Source organism: Mustela putorius, unplaced genomic scaffold (assembly GCF_011764305.1).
Source record: "Mustela putorius furo isolate JIRA1106 unplaced genomic scaffold, ASM1176430v1.1 tig00002033_pilon_pilon_pilon, whole genome shotgun sequence".
Taxonomy (NCBI): domain Eukaryota; kingdom Metazoa; phylum Chordata; class Mammalia; order Carnivora; family Mustelidae; genus Mustela; species Mustela putorius.
The window spans coordinates 134,419-154,281 of NW_025421930.1; the positions used below are offsets into that span (position 1 = coordinate 134,419).

General features: G+C 39.1%; 2 pseudogenes; both read right to left on the minus strand.

The window, feature by feature from the left end:
* Nucleotides 1-1,721: 1,721 nt before the first annotated feature.
* LOC101689052 lies at nt 1,722-3,136 on the minus strand (annotated as a pseudogene).
* Nucleotides 3,137-14,254: 11,118 nt separating this feature from the next.
* Nucleotides 14,255-14,371, minus strand: LOC123394220 (annotated as a pseudogene).
* Between the last annotated feature and the right edge of the window lie 5,492 nt (nt 14,372-19,863).

A 19,863-nucleotide genomic window follows, 5' to 3' on the forward strand; every position in this document is an offset into this window, starting at 1 on the left:
GTCTGTCAAATAAATAAATAAAATCTTTTAAAAAAAATACAGACTACAGACGTACAAATGTAAAGTAACAGATAACTTTGGTTACCCACCCAAATATTCCTACTACATAAATCACTGACACCCATTACACTATTTTAATTTTTTTTTCCTTTTTCTTCCTTTTAGAAAGAATTTCCAGTCATGTCAGGGTATATGAAAGTCCACTGAATCAAGACATCATCTAGCACTATGATCTTGATTGTGAGACTTTCTTTTCAACCTTGCCAATAAAGTATTTGGGGACACATAGGTGACAGGGTCAAAATGAAAAGCTAGACAGAACTACACATGTGTTATGAATTTACTGCATGTCTCTTTAGATCATGTTTTCAATCAAAGGGGATTTAGACATGGTAGATGGATAAAATCATTTCCATCATTCTGGTAAGGAACCAATTTTGCCTTCAAGTACTAATTGCCATCTCTTCACTAACAGAAGAAGGCTTGATGAAGTAGATGTTTCTGCTTGCATGTAAGAGAAGGCTGCAGGGGTTGAAATCATCCACCTAACATCCTGGGTCAGGATGCTCATTGGACATGAGGATAATATCTAAGTGTATAATTACCATACATACATTTCATATACTTATTTTGTATATACTACTATATGATATGTACTTGTATCATTATGTATCTATTTCTACATTCAGATGGTTTAACCATCTAGATCTTCTGCATCCTTACTGATTTGGGGTCTGCTTTTTTATCAGCTGCTGAGGGAGGGCTGTGAAAATTTGCCTCAGGGAGGATTTTATTTTTCTTGGAGTATTTTTTTAAAATTGTATTTATTTAGGAGAGAAAGCATGAGTGGGGGGAAGGGGAGAGTGAGAAGGAGAAGCCGACTCCCACTGCATGGGGAGCTGGATGTGTGGCTCCATCAAAAGTCCCTGGGATCATGACCTGAGCTGAAGGCAGATGCTTACCTGACTGAGCCACCCAGGTGCTCCTCTACTTGCAGTCTTGTGAAACACTCCTTTATAGGTTTGACGTCTATGTAACTAAGATCCACAGTTTTACTTCCCTGGGTAAACTACAGCTTTTTTCATTTTGTACCAACTTTCTTTGTATCTAGTAATGCTTTTGGCCTGATATTACTATAGTCAGAGCAGCATTTCCTTCATTGCTGTTTGCATGGTTCATTGTTTTCCCACTGTTTTATTTTCCAAATATCCATAACGTTAATTATTGGAGGATTATCATATCAAAATTTTACCATGGTTGGTCGGTTGGTTGTTTGATCAAGTTGTGGATTTTTATCTGATATTCCTGTCCATTCGCGTTCATCGGGACCCTTTTCTCTTCAACTTTACATTCACCATCTCATGATCTGCTCTTTATTTGTCCAGAATTCTCTACATTTGCTTCTTTTGGAAATCAGTTATTATCTGATATCATACCCTTCACTTTGATTCTGCCCCATGAGCAACATGGGAATAGCCTAGTTTTACTAGAAGGAAGTGGTGTTAAATTCCCCATGGTTCCCACAGTCCATGTCCTGTTCTCCAACATCATTTCACCCAAAGACCTTAGCATCTACTGAAAACTGGTGGCTGATTTTTACATATGCTTTTGCAAGATGATTTCTTCTTTCCATTTCTACTTCTGTCTTTATTTCTAATCAATCTTTTGTAAGGATCTTTCGCTTCTCTCAAATCCTGATTCTTTTTTTTTTTTTACACAAAGACAATTATTTAAGAACTTTATTAACGGGTTCTTGCCGTTTGTTGACTTTTTTGAAAAAATCAAGTTGTAAACTTTTATTACAAATTAAAAATGAGGTTCTTAAAAATCTCAACTTGACCAGATATGAAACAAATTAAAAACCTTTAAAGGTGTATTGAGAAAAACCAGGCTTCTTTTTTTTTTTTCTTAAAGAACACGTTTGTCATTACCAAAAAGAGACGTCTTTAGGTAAAAATAATAAAAACCCCATGCTGCATAGATAATGCAGATAGTTCTATTTATCTGGTAAATGGGCAAAAAGCAAGCACTTAAGGTCTTCAGCTCCAATCTTTTGTTCATTTCTTATTGCTGGAATTTCATCTTCATTTCTTCGTGTTGGATGACTAAACTGGATGATGGTAGAGATGCTAAGCTGGCATTTACTCAGCCCCGCCCTGCTCAGCCTCGGGAGCGGACGAATTCTCAGCTGGTGGATAGGCTGCTTTTGTCTCTTTGCCATCTTGTGGTTTAGGGTTTTCTGGGTGTCTGCGTCGGTAATTGAAGTTGCGGCGGTACCGACGTTGAGGTGGCTGCTGACCCTGGGTCTCATCTCCTTGATTTTCCTTATCTTCCTCGTTGCCATCTTCTCTAGGTTGTCTTTGGCGAGGAAGACCCCTGCGGAATCGTGGTCTATAACTCCGATACATATTCTGTCTCACTGGTCTACCTTGTTCTCCTGCTCCCTGGTTGTCAGCACCTTCCATCACTTCTCCCTGCACAGGAGGGTTGGAATACTGTGGCCGACGCCCATAGGGTCTCCTCATATAGTAAGGTGGGAACCATCACCTGCGGTAGGGCCGGCGCTGTTGGGCCTGGACTTCAGGAACACTTTGCGATCCCTTGTTCTTTTCCCCACTCTCACTATTCTGGTAATTTTGCTGGTAATTGTGTGGAGGACCCCTGTGACGTGGATAGCGTCTATAATGGTTACGGTCTGCTGCATATTTACTGCCTTGCACTGGAACTCCACCAGGGCCTGTCACATTTGCTGCCTCCGCACCCTTTTCTCCTTCAACAACATCAAACTCCACAGTCTCTCCATCTCCTACACTGCGAAGGTACTTCCTGGGGTTATTCTTCTTTATGGCAGTCTGGTGTACAAATACATCTTCCTTGGTGTCATTCCTGTTGATGAAACCATATCCGTTTCTTACATTGAACCATTTTACTGTTCCCAAAACCTTCGTTGCGATGACCTTCTTGTCCCCGCCGGCAGGCGCCACTGATGTGAGGCCGCCCAGGCCGCCGCTCCCTGCGCCGCTGCCCCTGGTGCCGGGCTTGGTGTTGGCAGCGCTGAGGGCGGAGGAGGCGGGGGGGGGGGAGCGGCGGGCAGCTGCTGGGTCTCGGCCTCGCTGCTCATGGTTGCCATGATGGTGACTGGGGCCGGCTGGGGCAGCTACGGCTCCTCCCGCAGTGTGATGGTAACTAGGCAAGCGGCGGCGGTGGGGCTGCTCAGGGCTCTCTGGGGTCCGATCTCCGCTCCTGCTACCGATCGAACTCTCCAATCCTGATTCTAAAGGTTCTCTTAAGTTGTACTCTAGATTTACAGATTATTATTCAGTGTTGGGAAAGCACTCCTGCCATGATTCATTTTGGTGCAGGTTGTCTTTATTTGGTCAATGGTGACCCTTTCAAGCTGGTTCCTGCATCCTTTTAACATGAATATATCCTCCTTCTCAGTCCGCACAAGTTCAGGCACAGAAACCCAGAGGCTGAGAAAGAATTCCCATTGCTTGAGTACAAAAGTCTCTCAGTCTACACCAGAGTCCAGGAAGTTTGGGAAACAACCCGAAGGATCTGATCAAGGTCCTAGTTGATAAGTAACCTCATCAGAGGTGGACTAAAAAGGCCCTGACCTGAGGTCAATATGGCGTCTTCCCCCAAGACAGACACTCTGACTACCCTTTCCTGGGAGGGCCTGCTTTTTTTTTTTAATACTTTCTCTCCTCCATCGAGAATATTTTGAGTCCTATTAGGATTGAATACCCCCTTTCTCCCTTCACCATTAACAATCAAGTGGCAAGTGGCTCTACAAAAGCTTAGAGAGTCTTGAGTGGAAGGGAAGTCTCCCTCTTGGTTGATATTCTAGTTTCCTCCATCCCTAGCTGTGTGCCTGTCTCTGAGCCTCAACGTGCTCACTTCCAAAATGGGGAGGACAATGAGATTTATGTACTGTAGGGCACTGTCCCCTGAGAACAGTTTGATTAATAAAGGTCTTTGGAGCATACCTTACATAAACATTCAATAAACATGACATCCCATTACTTACATTTCCTTCCCTCGCATTTTTTATTTCCTGGCTTCACAGCTGGATCATCTTTCAGGCAAGGCCTAACCAGACTATATCTCCTGACCTCTACCCTCCCACAAATATGCTGGTGCTCTTTCCAGTGCCCAGAAAAGGCCTACAGTTTAACATATTTGTGTTTAATTCAATCTGTTCTTTCTATAGACTAATATCCAGGCAATCCAGGACTCCAGACTGGGTCCCATTCCCCCTTTTAGGGCCAGGATATGAGGGAAGGAAGAGCAAGATCTTCATTTATACTCACATCCCCTCCTACTAACCAGAGGGGATCAGGAGAAATGGTGGATGCAAGGAACCTCTGACATCTGAAGGGTGGGAATCTGGAGCCAAGATGGATCTTGGGGAGAAGAAAAGGAGGAAGGGACACAGAAAGTGGGAACAAGGGAGGTGGGGATGGATGGGAGTGAGTCGAGGACTGGATACAAAGATAAGGACGGGGCATGAGTTGAGGGTGGGCACTTAGCCAAGAAGTACCATTATGAGCAAAATGGGAGTCAAAGAGGGACGTTCAAGAGATAGGATGTTTGGGGCGCCTGGGTGGCTCAGTAAGCCGCTGCCTTCGGCTCAGGTCATGATCTCAGGGTCCTGGGATAAGTCCCGCATCGGGCTACTGCTCAGCAGGGAGCCTGCTTCCTCCTCTCTCTCTCTGCCTGCCTCTCTGCCTACTTGTGATTTCTCTCTGTCAAATAAATAAATAAAATCTTTAAAAAAAAAAAAAAGAGATAGGATGTTGAACTCATAACAGTACCACTGATAATGATCTACAATAAATGTCTCATTCCAACCAGAGCATTCCACTTTATGTGACAGTTGCATAAGATTATCTAGGTCACTCTACTGCCTTGCATGCATAGATTTTCAGGGAAGGGAAAAATGTAAGTTTATTTTCATGACTGAGCTTTGAGATCTCCCAAGAATGTTTGTGTGTTTTAAAAGGTAGATCCTCTCCTGGGGCACAGAGGGACAACACCCATCATTGTTGGCAGCACCAGGAGTTATGAGGGGTTGGGTGCCTCAGAAAGTGACTCTAAGACAAGGATGTGAGTATAAGTAGTTTCTCTGGAAGGATCTTTGGTGGGAAGAAATGATGGGAGCTAAGATGTGAAGAAGGAGAGCAGCCAACACAGAAGACAGGGTGTTAGTTTAGAGGTCACTGCTTGGGCAACTCTGTCTCCATCCACTGGGAACATTTTTTAAATACATGCAGAACAGCCCTGAGTCATCCCATCCAAGTGCAAAAAGACCTGCACAGGATGAGTGTTGCTCTTATGGACATTGGTTACCTGGCTCCCGAGCTGACTGCCATGGCCAAAGAAGCCAAGGAAGCCAATGGACACCCTTGGGTAAAGAGCTGCAGGCAACTGTGAAGGCAGCCACTGTGTGTACAAGACAGGGCTTGTCAGTGAAGACACTAGAGGGCACCAACCCTCTCCTCTCCTCTCCTCCCTATCATGACCCATGGGATCTGAAATATTGAGAAATTAGTGTAGTGCTGCCAATCATACACCAAATGACTGCCAGGAGGCCTTACTTTCCTGATCACTTACAGTCCCAACACTGATACTTCTTAAATAACAAGTAACTTCTGTCCCATGACTACTCCAACCCCACTCTTTCACTCCAGAAGTTTCAGTTCAAGCAAATATTCTTCCAAGCACTCTTCAAATCTTGCCAGGAACAAAGACATGCACCTTTAACAAGGGATGGAGGATTATCGACAGTCTATACCTTGTGCCAAGAACAGCAAACAATTTTGTCCTCCAAGAAAAAATTCCCATTCCTTGGAGTCTCAGAAGGCATAGGATTTAAGAGTGCTCACTATCCTTGAAATCATTATTAATAAACACAGCTTTACAAGCTGAACAGCAATTGACAGTATATTGTGGTAGTGACAAAATAATAAATGTAATCATGTTCCCATCCTATAAACATTAACAATTAACTATGCATCTTGAAATCAACCATATATATATATATATATATATATATATATATATATATATATTAAAGATTTTATTTATTTACTTGACAGAGAGAGAGATCACAAGTAGGCAGAGAGGCAGGCAGAGAGAGAAAGAGGAGGAAGCAGACTCCTGATGCACAGACAGCCCAATGAGGGGCTTGATCCAAGGACCGTGAGATCATGACCTGAGCCAAAGAAAGAGACATGAACCCACTGAACCATCCAGGCACCCCCCCCTTTTTTTTTTTTTTTTTGAGAAAGAGAGAGGGAACAAAATCTGAATGGGTGGGGTGGGATAGTGGGAGAAAGAGAAACTTTTTTTTAAAGATTTTATTTATTTATTTGACAGAGAGATCACAAGTAGACTGAGTGGCAGGCAGAGATAAGGGAGAAGCAGGCGCCCTGCCAAGCTTAGAACATGTTGTGGGGCTCGATCACAGGACCCTAAGATCAAGACATGACCTGAAGGCACAGGATTAAACCACTAAGCCACCCAGGCACGGGAGAGGGAGACTCTTAAGCAGACTCCATGCTCAGTGTGGAACCTGATTTGGGCTTAGTCTCATGACCCTGAGATCATGACCTGATGCTTAAGCAACTGAGCCACCCAGGCAGTCTTCCTATCAACTCTATTTTATTTCCTCAGTAACCCCTAAATAGCCTTTGTTGGTATTAACTGTTCTAGTATTATGACCATGATTGTTCTCCCATGAATAATTAGTCCCTAGAATGCCAGGCACCAACTTCCCAGAGCACCATGGGATGACACATCCATTCTAGATTAGAAAACCACATTATGATAGAATACATAATGTTATATATGTTTTACCTTAACACAAAACATCTGTAATAGCTCCTTCTGTGATTTCTATATTGTTGTGTATTACTCAATTTCTGTAACATGAATGATATTATTTAAATAAACAACATAAAAGAATAGGTGTCCATTACTACTAAGTAATGGTAGCACTAATTATGCAACATTATGTATTAAAAATAAAAAAAAACAATGATTATGAATAAACTTTAAAATAGGTTTAGATTTACCAACAAAACCAAATAGGAAAGACAGGACTGACTGAACATTTCCATACACCTAGCAAAGTTTGCCAACTATTTTCCTTTTCTTTTAATTCCATTATGGTTCTCATACAGTGTTCATTTCTAGAATACAACAGAGGGATTCAACGCTTCCATGCATTCTCCAGGGCTCATCAGAACAAGCAGCTCCTTCATCCCTATCACCTACTTCACCCATGCTGGCAACCATCACCTTGTCTGTCGTGAAAAGTCCGGACAAAAGACCTGAGACTGAGGCAGGAATCCATCAAAATCCTAGAGGAGAACAAGGGCAGCAATCCCTTTGACTTCATCCACAGAAACTCCTTACTACACACACCTACAAAGGCAAGGGAAACAAAAGCGAAAATGAACTTTTGGGACTTCATCAAAATCAAAAGCTTCTGCGCAGCAAAGGAAAACCATCAACAATGAAAGAGGCAACCCACAGAATGGGAAAAGGTATATGCAAATGACACTACAGACAAAGGTCTGTTATCCAAGATCTATAAATATCTTCTCAAACTCAACACCCAAAAGACAAATAGTCGAGTCAAAAAATGGGACAAAAATGTGACGATACAGTTCTGCAAAGAAGACATACAAATGGCTAACAGATGCATGAAAAACTGTTCATCATTAGCCATCAGGGAGATTCAAATCAAAACCACCCAGATACCACCTTCCACCACGTAGAACGGCAAAAACTGACCAGGCAAGAAACAGCAAGTGTTGCAGAAGTTGGGAGAAAGGAGAACCCTCTCAACTGTTGGTGGGAATGGAAGTTGGTACAGCCCATTGGGAGGTTCCTCAAAAAATGAAAAATAGAGGATATAATATTGCACAACAGGGCTGAACCTGTTTGAAAAATTGTATGTGGCCAAGTGATTCATGTTGGCTGGCTCACTTGTTCTCAGGATACCTAATTTTTCTCTTCCTCTCCTTCATCCTCTTTAGCAGTAATAGGACATTCAAATATTTCAAATTTAAAAAGACATTCCACTTCCCCTTTATCCTCTACAACATTAATAGGACAATCAAATATTTCTAATTTAAAAAGACATTCCAAGCCTGGAAGAATGTAGAGTGAGTTCAATGAGTTTCAGGCTGAAGGAAAAAGATGTGACCATGAGGTGGCAGTAACATGCAACCCCCTTTCCTGGGGGGACTGACAGGTTTGCAAGAGGGGTGGTCCATCACAGTAATAATCCTTCCAATACTGGGGATATTGAACAGGATACACATGTGCCTAAGTAATGCCTTTCTGCAGCCTGGATGGGAGAGCAGGGTCTCTGCATCAGGGATTTAGAAAGCCAACAGTTGTTCAGGGTCTTTTAGAGCTGAAGGATTAACCTGGATTGCTTGACTGACTCACTGACTTTATTTATGATAAGAAAATATTGGTCACAGTTTCATGACATACAGAATTGAGGCAGGCAGTCAATACCTAAACATCTGCTCTCCAGGGTTATATGAAAAAAATATTTTTAAATGAAAGATAATTTTGGGAGTGATTTAGATGTTATGTTTTGTGCAATAAACAATTTACATCTTAGAGGATCACAAGAAAATATTGAAAACAGAAACTCTGGAAGGATTCTAAATTTAGAGTATTATAGATATTTAATGTCTATATGCCTAATTATATAGTGATAATAAGATCTAGTCTTATATGTTTAAAAAATTCAAAAAATTTGTAATGCTATTACAACATTATGTTAGACCTGAACCACTATTGAGAATATTCAAAGAAAAATGCTATCCCCTGGTTATTGAATGGAAAAAAGGTAAAGCCCATCAGGGAGCTGTTTCTGCGAGTTCAGCGTAGGCGCCTGGTGGCTAGCGCATGTCTGCCCCAGGGACAGGTGGCCAAGGAGCTGCTGTCTCCTTGGGCCCAGAGGTTCAGGACAGGCATGCTTTCTGCCCAGTCTCCTTCCTAAGGGTGTAGCACGCGCCCTGCCCTACTCATCCCCTCCTGTCTCCTTAGCAGCCAGGCTTCTGTCTCTCTGCACTGGGAGTGGGTGACACTTGTATTTCCACCGGCTTCTGTGCCTGCCAGGGCCGGCTCTCCTGCTTCGCAACCGTTTCCAGACCAGAAGGCCAACGGCTCCTGCTCTTCTCCCCGGGCAGCGTGCTGCACCTTTCACAGACATGCTCCTGGGGACCGCACTGAAAAACATGTCCCTTTCCTTAAGGCTCTTTCCACAGACGCAACCGCGCTTCTCTCTCAGGCAGAGGGGATACCCAGGCATAGAGGATTTCGCTCCATGCAGGGTTTATTACACCGAGCTGAGGAGACCAGCTCAGGCAAAGAGGAGCATCCCTCAGAACGGACTCTGATTTCCCAAAGAATGCTGTGCTTTCCCAGAGGGAATGCCGGGGCAAAGAGGCTTTCACTCTATGCGGGTTTCTCCCATCGTGCTGCGAATACTAGGCTAAGGCAAGCAGCAACAGCAGCCCACAGAACCGACTCTGATTTCCCAGCGACTGCTATGCTTTTGCAGAGGTTTTCAGCTTGGCACGAACCGAACTTCGCTGCTTCTTCCTCAGAAAGGCTTTGGGGTGTTTGCTCTGTCGCATCAGGTAAGAAGAGTCACGGGAGAGCTGGTGTCTCTTGGGCCTTGCTTTCCCAGGCTCCATGTTGGTGCCCTGGGTTCACCCTGCCAGGCCGAACTAAGCAGACACAGTCACCACCCTGCAGCAGCGTGCGTGGCCTTAGATGGCACTCTATGCACACTACCATCTCCCGGTGTAGGCAACGCTTGGCCTTTGGCACTGAACCTCAGGCGGATTCGCGGACAAGGCCAGTGCCTTCCCCACAGGAGAGGAGAGGAGACAGGATCCCTGAACACCGCCCGTTCACTGGAATGGGGAGCTTTGGGGGATTATCACCACTCCTTCCCCCGGAAACCCCCTGCCACCGAAAACGCTGTCACATGTTGGAGGAAGATGGCATCTGACTGCCCGTTTCTCGAGGGAGCTGTTTCTGCGAGTTCTGGGTATGGAGCCTGGTAGCTAGCCCAAGTCTGCCCTATGGACAGGTGGTCAAGGAGATGCTGTCCCCTTGGGACCAGAAGCACAGGACAGGCCTGCCTTCTGCCCATACTCCTTCCTCAGAGTGGAGCACGCATCCCTGCCCTAGTCGTCCCCTCATGTCTCCTTAGGAACCAGGCTTTGTCTCTCCGCACAGAGGGCGGGTGACACTTGTCTTGCCACTGGCCTGCTCTTCCTGCCATGGCAGGCTACCCTGCTTCCCGTCCTTTTCCCGACCACAAGGCCAATGGCTCCTTCTCTTCTCTGGCGGCGGCGTGCTACGCCTTCCCCAGACTTGCTCCTGGGGAGTGCAGTGACAGACGTGTGCAACCACGCTTCTTTCTCAGATCTCAAATACACAACATAACCCTACACCTAAAGGATTTGGAGAAAGAACAACAAAGAAAGCCTAAACCCAGCAGGAGAAGAGGAATAATAAAGATCAGAGCAGAAATCAATAAAATAGAAACAAACAAACAAAAACCACAAAAAACCAACAACAACAACAAAAAAAAACAGTAGAACAAATCAACGAAACTAGGAGCTGGTTCTTTGAAAGAATTAATAAGATTGATGACCCCTTTCCAGACTTATCAAAAAGAAAAGAGAAAGAACCCAAATAAATAAAATCATGAATGAAAGAGGAGAGATCACAACCAACACCAAAAGAAATACAAACAATTATAAGAACATACTATGAGCAACTCTACGCCAACAAATTCAACAATCTGGAAGAAATGGATACATTCCTAGAGACATATAAAGTACCACAACTGAACCAGGAAGAAATAGAAAACCTGAAGAGACCCATAACCAGTACGGAGATTGAAACAGTCATCAAAAATCTCCAAACAAACAAAAGCCCCGGGCCAGATGGCTTCCCAGGGGGAATTCTACCAAACATTTTAAAGAAGAATTAATTCCTATTCTTATGATACTGTTCCAAAAAAATAGAAATGGAAGGAAAACTCCCAAAACTATTTTTTTTTCTGAGGCCAGCATCACCTTGATCCCAAAACCAGACAAGGATCCCATCAAAAAAAGAGAACTACAGACCAATAGCCTTGATGAACACAGATGCGAAAATTCTCACCAAAATACTAGCCAATAGGATCCAACACTACATTAAAAGGATTATTCACCACGACCAAGTGGGATTTATTCCAGGGCTACAAGGTTGGTTCAACATCTGCAAATCAATCAATGTGATACAACACATCAATAAAAGAAAGAACAAGAACCATATGATACTCTCCCTAGATGCTGAAAAAGCATTTGGCAAAGTGCAGTATCCCTTCCTGATTAAAACTTTTCAAAGTGGGGGCGCCTGGGTGGCTCAGTGGGTTAAGCCTCTACCTTCGGCTCAGGTCATGATCCCAGGGGCCTGGGATCGAGTCATGCATTGGGCTCTCTGCTCAGCAGGGAGCCTGATTTCTCCTCATCTCTCTCTCTGTCTGTCTCTCTGCCTATTTGTGATCTCTCTCTCTGTCAAATAAATAAATAAAATCTTTAAAAAAAACTCTTCAAAGTGTAGGGATAGAGGGCACATATTATCAATATTATCAAAGCCATCTATGAAAAACCCACTGCAAATATCATTGTCAATGGAGAGAAAAACTGAATACTTTTCCCTGAGGTCAGGAACACGGCAGGGATGTCTGTTATCACCACTGCTATTCAACATCGTAGTAGAAGTCCTAGCCTCAGCAATCAGACAACAAAAAGAAATTAAAGGCATCCTAATTTTGCCAAATTGGCAGAAGAGAAGTCAAACTATCCCTGTTTGCAGATGATATGATAGTGTATGTGGAAAACTTAAAGGACTCCACTCCAAATCTGCTATAACTTGTATAGAAATTCTGTAAAGTGTCAGGATATAAATCAATGAAAAGAATTTGGTTGCATTTTTTTTTATACCAACAAGACTGAAGAAATAGAAATTAAGGAGTGAATCCCATTTACAATTGCACCCAAAACCCTAAGATACCTAGGAATAAACCTAACAAAGAATCTATACTCAGAAAACTCTAAAGTACTCATGAAAGAAATTGAAGAAGACACAAAGAAATGGAAAAATGTTCCATGATCCTGTATTGGAAGAACAAATATTGTGAAAATGTCTATGCTACCTAAAGCAATCTACACATTTAATGCAATCCCTATCAAAATCCCATCCATTTTTTTTTTCAAAGAAATGGGACAAATCATCCTAAAATATATATGGAACCAGAAAATACCTCGAATAGCCAGAGGAATATTGAAAAAGAAAGCCAAAGTTGTTGGCAGCACAATTCCAGACTTCAAGCTCTATTACAAAGTTGTCATCATCAAGATAGTAGGGAACTGTCCCCAAAACAGACATAGATCAATGGAACAGAATAGAGATCCCAGAAATACACCCTCAACTCTATGGTCAACTAATCTTCAACAAAGCAGGAAGGAATGTCCTTTGGAAAAAAGACAGCCTCTTCAACAAATGGTGTTGGGAAAATTGAACAGCCACATGCAGAAAAATGAAATTGGACCATTTCCTTACACCACACATGAAAATAGACTGGAAATGGATGAAGAAGCATAATGTGAGAAAGGAATCCATCAAAATCCTTGAGGAGAGAACAGGTAGCAACCTCTTTGACCTCAGCAGCAGCAACTTCTTCCTAGGAACATCGCCAAAGGCAAGGGAAGCAAGGGCAAGAATGAACTATTGGGATTTCATCAGATCAAAAAGCCTTTGCACAGCAAAGGAAACAGTTAACAAAACCAAAAGATGACTGTCAGAAGTTATCTGGGAGAAGATATTTGCAAATTACATACCAGATAAAGGGCCAGTATCTATCCAAAATCTATAAAGAGCTTATCAAACTCAACACCCTAAGAACAAATAATCGAATGAAAAAATGGGCAGAGGACATGAACAGACATTTCTGCAAAGAATACATCCAAATGGCCAACAGACACATGAAAAAATGCTCCACATCACTCGGCATCAGGGAAATACAAATCAAAACCAGAATGAGATACCACCTCACACCTTTCAGAATGGCTGAAATGAACAAGTCAGTCAATGACAGATGCTGGCGAGGATGTGGAGAAAGGGCAACCCTCCTACACTGTACGTGGGAATGCAAGCTGGTGCAACCACTCTGGAAAACAGCGTGGAGGTGCCTCAAAAAGCTGAAAATAGAACTACCCTATGACCCAGTGATTGTAGTACTGGATATATACCCTAAAGATACAAACGTGGCATTCTGAAGGGGCACATGCACCCAAATGTTTATAGCAGCAATGTCCACAATAGTTAAACTATGGAAAGAACCTAAATGTCCTTCAACAGATCAATCTTATTTGATGTGGAATATATGTACAATGGGATACTGTGCAGCCATCAAAAGAAATGAAATCCTGCTATTTGTGATGACATGGATGGAACTAGAGGGTATTATGCTTGGCGAAATAAATCAATCTGAGAAAGACAACTATCCTATGATCTCCCTGATATGATGAAGTGGAGATGCAACATAGGCGGTTTCGGGCGTACGAAAAGAAAAATAAAAGAAGATGGGATTGGGAGGGAGACAAACCATAAAAGACTGAATCTCACAAAACAGACTGAGGGTTGCTGGGGGGAGGTGTGTTGGGAGAGGATGGTGGGGGTATGGACATTGGGGAGGGCAGGTGCTATGGTGAGTGATGGTGAGTGCTGTGAAATGAGTAAACCTGGTGATTCACAGACCTGTACCCCTAGGGATAAAAATACAGTATATGTTTATAAAAAATTTTAAAAAATAATTTTAAAAATCCATTAAAGAAAAAACACATATTGCAAGCCCAGAGCTAATCTCATATTCAATCAAAAAAGTTTGAAAGTTTTCCCCTTAAAGATCAGAAAGAAGACAACTGTGTCCACTTTCACTACTCTCATTTGACATAGTACTGGATGTCCTAGCCAGAGAAACAAGGAACACAAAGAAATAAAAGACTCCAAAAAAAAAAAAAAAGGAAGAAGTAAAATTTTCTTTTTTTTGGATAACATGAACTTACATGTAAAAAAAATCCTAAAAACTTCACAAAAAATTTTGAATAAACAAATTTAATAAAGCTGCCAAATACAAGATCAATATATAAAAGACAAGAATTTTGTTTTGTTTCGTTTTTTTAATAGTTTTTCATGTCATCCTTGCTCAGTGATCACGCTAATCTTCTCTGCATCATTCCAATTTTAGTATATGTGCTGCCAAAGTAAGCACAAGACAGGAGCATTTTAACACTCTAATGATGAACTATCTGAAAAAATAAAGAGAACAATCTAATTCACAATAGCATCAAAAATAATAAAATACTTAGGAAAAGATTTAAGTAAGAAGATGAAAGATCTGTACTCCATAAACTATGACATTGATAAAGAAATTGAAGGAGACACAAATGGAAAGATAGCTCATATTTATGAATGGTAAGAATTAACATTGTTAAAATGTCCATACTACCGAAAACCATCTGTAAATTCAATTCCTATCAAAAATCCAATGTTAGGGGCGCCTGGGTGGCTCAGTGGGATAAGCCGCTGCCTTCGGCTCAGGTCATGATCCCAGGGTCCTGGGATCGAGCCCTGCATCAGGCTCTCAGCTCAGCAGGAAGCTGCTACCTCTTCTCTCTCTGCCTGCCTCTCTGCCTGCTTGTCATCTCTCTCTGTCAAATAAATAAATAAATAATCTTTTTTAAAAATCCAATATTTTTTTTTACAGAAGTAAGTAAAGAATCCTAAAATTTATATGAGACCATAAAAGACAACAAATAATTAAAGCAGTTATGAGAAAGAATGAAGAAGCGAAATTACACTTCTTGATTTGAAACTATACTACAAAGCCCTCATGCTCAAAACAATAAAGTATACTGGCATAAAAATAGACCAATAAACAAGTAGAACAGAATTGAGAGTCCAGAAATAAATCCTTTCATACAGTCACCTAATATTTGACAGGGGCCAACATATATAATGTGTAAAGATAGTCTGTTCAATAAATGATATTTAAAACTGAATAGTCACATCAACCAGCATGAAACTGGAACCTTATATCACTCATAAATCTTAACTTGAAATAGATTAAAGACTTAAATGTGATGCATGAAACTAAATTTCCTAAAGGAAAACATAGGAAAAATTCTCCTTGACATTGGTCTTGCCAATAGTTTTTTGGATACCAGGCCAAAAACACAAGCAAAAGAAGCAAAAATAAATAAATGGTATTACATCAAACTAAAGTTTCTGCATTGCCAAAAAAAAAGGGGGAAAGAAAACACAATCCACAGAATGTAAGAAAATACTTACAAATCTTATATCTGAAAAGAGGTTAATAACCAACAGATACAAATAGAAAAAATATATAATTAAAAAAATAGCAAAAGGATCTCAATAGACTTTTTTTTTTTTTCAAAAAAGTTATATAAATGACCAACAGGAGCATTAAAGTGCTCAACGTAAAAACTCAGGGCAAAGTCATTATGTTGTTGTTGTTGTTGTTTACCTCTGAAAAACACAACAAGATATTACTACCTATTAGAATATATACTACCAAAAAATTAAAACTACCAAATTTTGGTAAATATTGGGGAAAATGGGGAACTTATGCACTGTGATAGGGATATAAATTTGTATGGAAAACAGTATGGAGATTATTCATATTATTAAAAGTAAAATTACCATATGATTCAGTAATCCCACCTCTAGGTGTATATCTAAAGGAAACGAAGGCACTATTCAAAGACATATCTGCACTCTTATGTTCATTATAAAATTATTAACTCTAAGCAAGAGATGGAAATAACTTCAGTATCCATTAATGGATGAATGAATAAAATAAGTATGGTAAATATATACTATGGAATACTACTTAACCATGAAAAATTAAGAAATACTGCCATTTACAACAGCATGGATGGATCTTGAAGGTATTATACTAAGTGAAATATTTCAAAGATTTTATGTATATTTTTTAATTTATGTATTATGATATCCCTTACATACAGAATCTGAAGAAAAAGCAAACTAATGGAAACTTAGAGTTGAGTTGACAAGAGGTGAACCTGGGGTGGAATAAGGTGGTCAAAGGGTACAAACTTGCAACTATAATATGAAAAAGTTCTGGGGATCTAATGTACAGCATGATGATCATAGTTAATAATATATACATACATTTTTATTGTGCTTCCCTTTATTAAACTTTGCATATATCACATTCTTACAAGTTGAAAGTTTATAGCAATCTTGTATAAAAGAGGTCTGCTGCCACCATTTTTCTAACAACATTTGTTCATTTTGTGTCTCTCTGTCACATGTTGGTAATTCTTGCAATATTTCAAGTTTTTTCATTATTATTGTTATTTGTTATGGTGATCTGTGATCAGTAATTATGACCCACTGAAAACTCAGAACTAGTTTACTTAAGGTATATACATTGTTTTTACTTAAAGACATAATGCTTTTGAACAGTACAGTATAGTGTTTATTTTTTATATGCACTGGGAAACATAATTTTTTATTTGCACCGGGAAACCAAAAAAATAATAATTTGACATAGTTTATTGAGATAATCACTTTATTGAGGCGGTCTGGAACAAAACCCACAAGACCTCTGAAGTTTATCTCTACTGTACTATATACATAAAAGTTGCTAAGAGAGTAGATCTTAAAATTCCTTACCATACATGCATAAAAAACAGTGGCAACTATATGAGATAGTAGATGTATTAACATTTATATGTAGATTATACTGCAATACAGATGTATGCCAATTTATCAAATTGTACAAAATTTACACAATGTTAAAAGTTTGCAATGTTATAAGAAATCATTTCTTATATTTACAAATTATAATATGTCGATTATTTTTCAATAAAGCTGGAAAAAAACTTTTTGTAGAATTAATCTATTTTCAAAAAAAAAAGGAGGAAGTAAGGAAGTAGAAACTGCAACTAACTCTGAAATAATAGAATATAAAATCCATTTTCGTTATATACACTGTGACAAAAACTATTACTTAGTTTACAATGAAGGAGGAGTACTTATGAAGCATGAAGGATGGTCTATAAATAAGGCTGAAAGAGCTCAGTTTTAAGGTTTTAATTTTAAAATCTTCTTTTGAAATACTAAACTGACCACCCATTTTTCCAAACATAAATGTCTTAACTGCATGAATTTATTTCAGACAACTCTATAATCTAGTTTTCATAAGAAAGCAGCATGCAATTTTTGAATAAGACAGACTTGCTTAAGTTTCTTTATGTTCAACAGTAAAGGATACTTCCCTAAAAAGAAGAAAAATCAGCATATTTATTATGATAATTATTATTCATAATGAGATTCATATTGAATTAGGGAATATATATCCTCAGAGGGGGTAAAGTAAAATGAAATTTATTTTGGTAAATGTGTCTATGAATAGTCAATACAATGCCTCAATAGAAATGAATATTATCATTTTGAACAATTTAATTACTATTATTAGAATTATTATAAGTATAAAAATAGCTATCATTTTAGCATGGAATATGAGACTCTCATGCTCCATGCTTCATCACATCCACACAACAACTCTGCATAATAAGTATTATCATCACCATTTCATGGGTGAAAAAACTGAGGCTAACACATTTAGATAACTGGTTTATGATTACATGGCTAGTAAAGATGCATCACACTAATTTAGGCTAATTTAGGCTTTATGATTTCAGAATTGTACTCTTTCCACTGCACATTCTATTACTCTGTAAATACTTGGCCTGTTTTCATTTAGTTTTTTAATTTTATTCATGTGGTGATGGCTTAAAGCTTCATTTAAAGGAAGCTTAAAAAAATTCATTTAACCAAAAGCTCCCAAGAATTAAAAATGTCATGGATCTAATGTAGACATGGATATCATTAGTTAATGGGGTAACTATATATTTTCCACTCTAGTGAGATAACAATCAGAGTATTTTTCTAAGTTTTAGTCTCTGAGTGTTCAAAAGGACTTTGTTAAAATAGAAATATTTAGACAAAGGTGATCAAAAGTCTGGATCAGGTCACCTTAAGATAAATATTAGGAAACTGAGGAAACAAATGGAGATTTGAACACTGAACTATGATATAATGAATGGTTTAAAGTATTTAGTAGAGCATAGAAAAGCCCTTTAAAGCCTGGTCTTAGCCTAGCATTGCAGCTTCTGGGATATCTGTCTATCTATCATCTATCTATCTATCTATCTATCTAGATATAAATTTGAAAACTTTTTTAACTTAAAGATTTTGAGAAAAAAACATAATTAGCACCATAGAAGATCTGTTTATGATAACAACATAGCCCCTCCTCCCAGTTTGTTAATATTCTCTCTTATTTAATGTAACATTGTGCAAATAGACCACTACTGATCTGCCGTTATGAATGAAATAACTAAAATAATCTGTTTGCATATCCTGGTGAAAATATTCAATTAGTTCCATGTTGTATTTCTAGGAATGGACCAAATTTTATTTTTAATTTTTAAGTTTTCTAAATATTGTCCAACTTACCTCATATGTTTTTATTATGTGCACTGTCATTCCTTCACATTCTTGCAAGACATTTTCACTGTTGCCCAATATGGTAAGTGTGTAATAGTATGTCATTCTAGGTTCTAATTTATTTTTAATTTAATTTAATTTAATTCCAGATTCATAATAAAGATAAACAGTTTTTTTATATATGAGTGGCCATTTGGATTACCCTTTCTGTAAAGTAATGCTCAAATCTTTTGATATCTTAACATTGTGTCATACTGACTTCTTTAATAGTAGATTTTCTGAATGAACTTTTTAGCTGTGTAGGTCTTCTCTATTTTATTTTGAACTTGTTTTCATTTCAAAATCTTTATATTTATTTTCATAATCTGCTTTTATTTTGCTTTGTCTATTATCTATGTATCTATCTATCTATTTATTTGCAAGCAAGAGAGAGCGAGCAAGTGAGAGCGCAGGGAGGGATAGAAAAAGAAGGGGAAAGAATCTTAAGCAGGCTACAGGCTCAGCACAGAGCCCAACTCTGGGCTCTATTTCACAACCCTGACATCATAACCTGAGCCAAAATGAAAGAAATAAAATAAAATTAAGGTGTTAAAAAAAAAAGGAAAATGAATTGGAGGTTTAATTAAGTGAGCCACCCAGGCACCCCTGTGGTATCTTAAATTAGCTCTCATATCTTTAAAGTTCTAGAGTATCCATTTAATTCATTTATAAAATCTTTCTCAATATCATTTTTAGTTTCAGTTTTTTGTTCAATTTGCTTCCCCTCTCATTTCTTTGAGCAGAGTAATCAAGCCATTTTACAATCTTTATTGATCATTTTAACATCATACTTAATCCCATTTTGTCTATCAAATCTTGTTAATGGTTTTTCTTTGTGTGCTTTGTTACATTTTGCTATGTTCAAGACATTATATTTGAAACTCTTATTGAGTAGGGATAATTAAGAGAGCTAAAATAATGGTATGGTCCTCCTTGGCAGGATTTTCTCTTATATCTGAGAGTCTACAAGACAATCATATTCGAAATTCAGTGATTGACTTTCTCAGTTTACACAGAAGGCAAGGTAGGCTATAGTCTTATTTCTGCTTCTCCTTGTGCTTTGGGGATCTCAACTTAAATTTGGGTTGTACCAAAGTTTTCAAATTTGATTGCTGCTGGATTTTGAGTTTTGTTTCTCTAGTATCAAGTGTCTATTAAAAACAC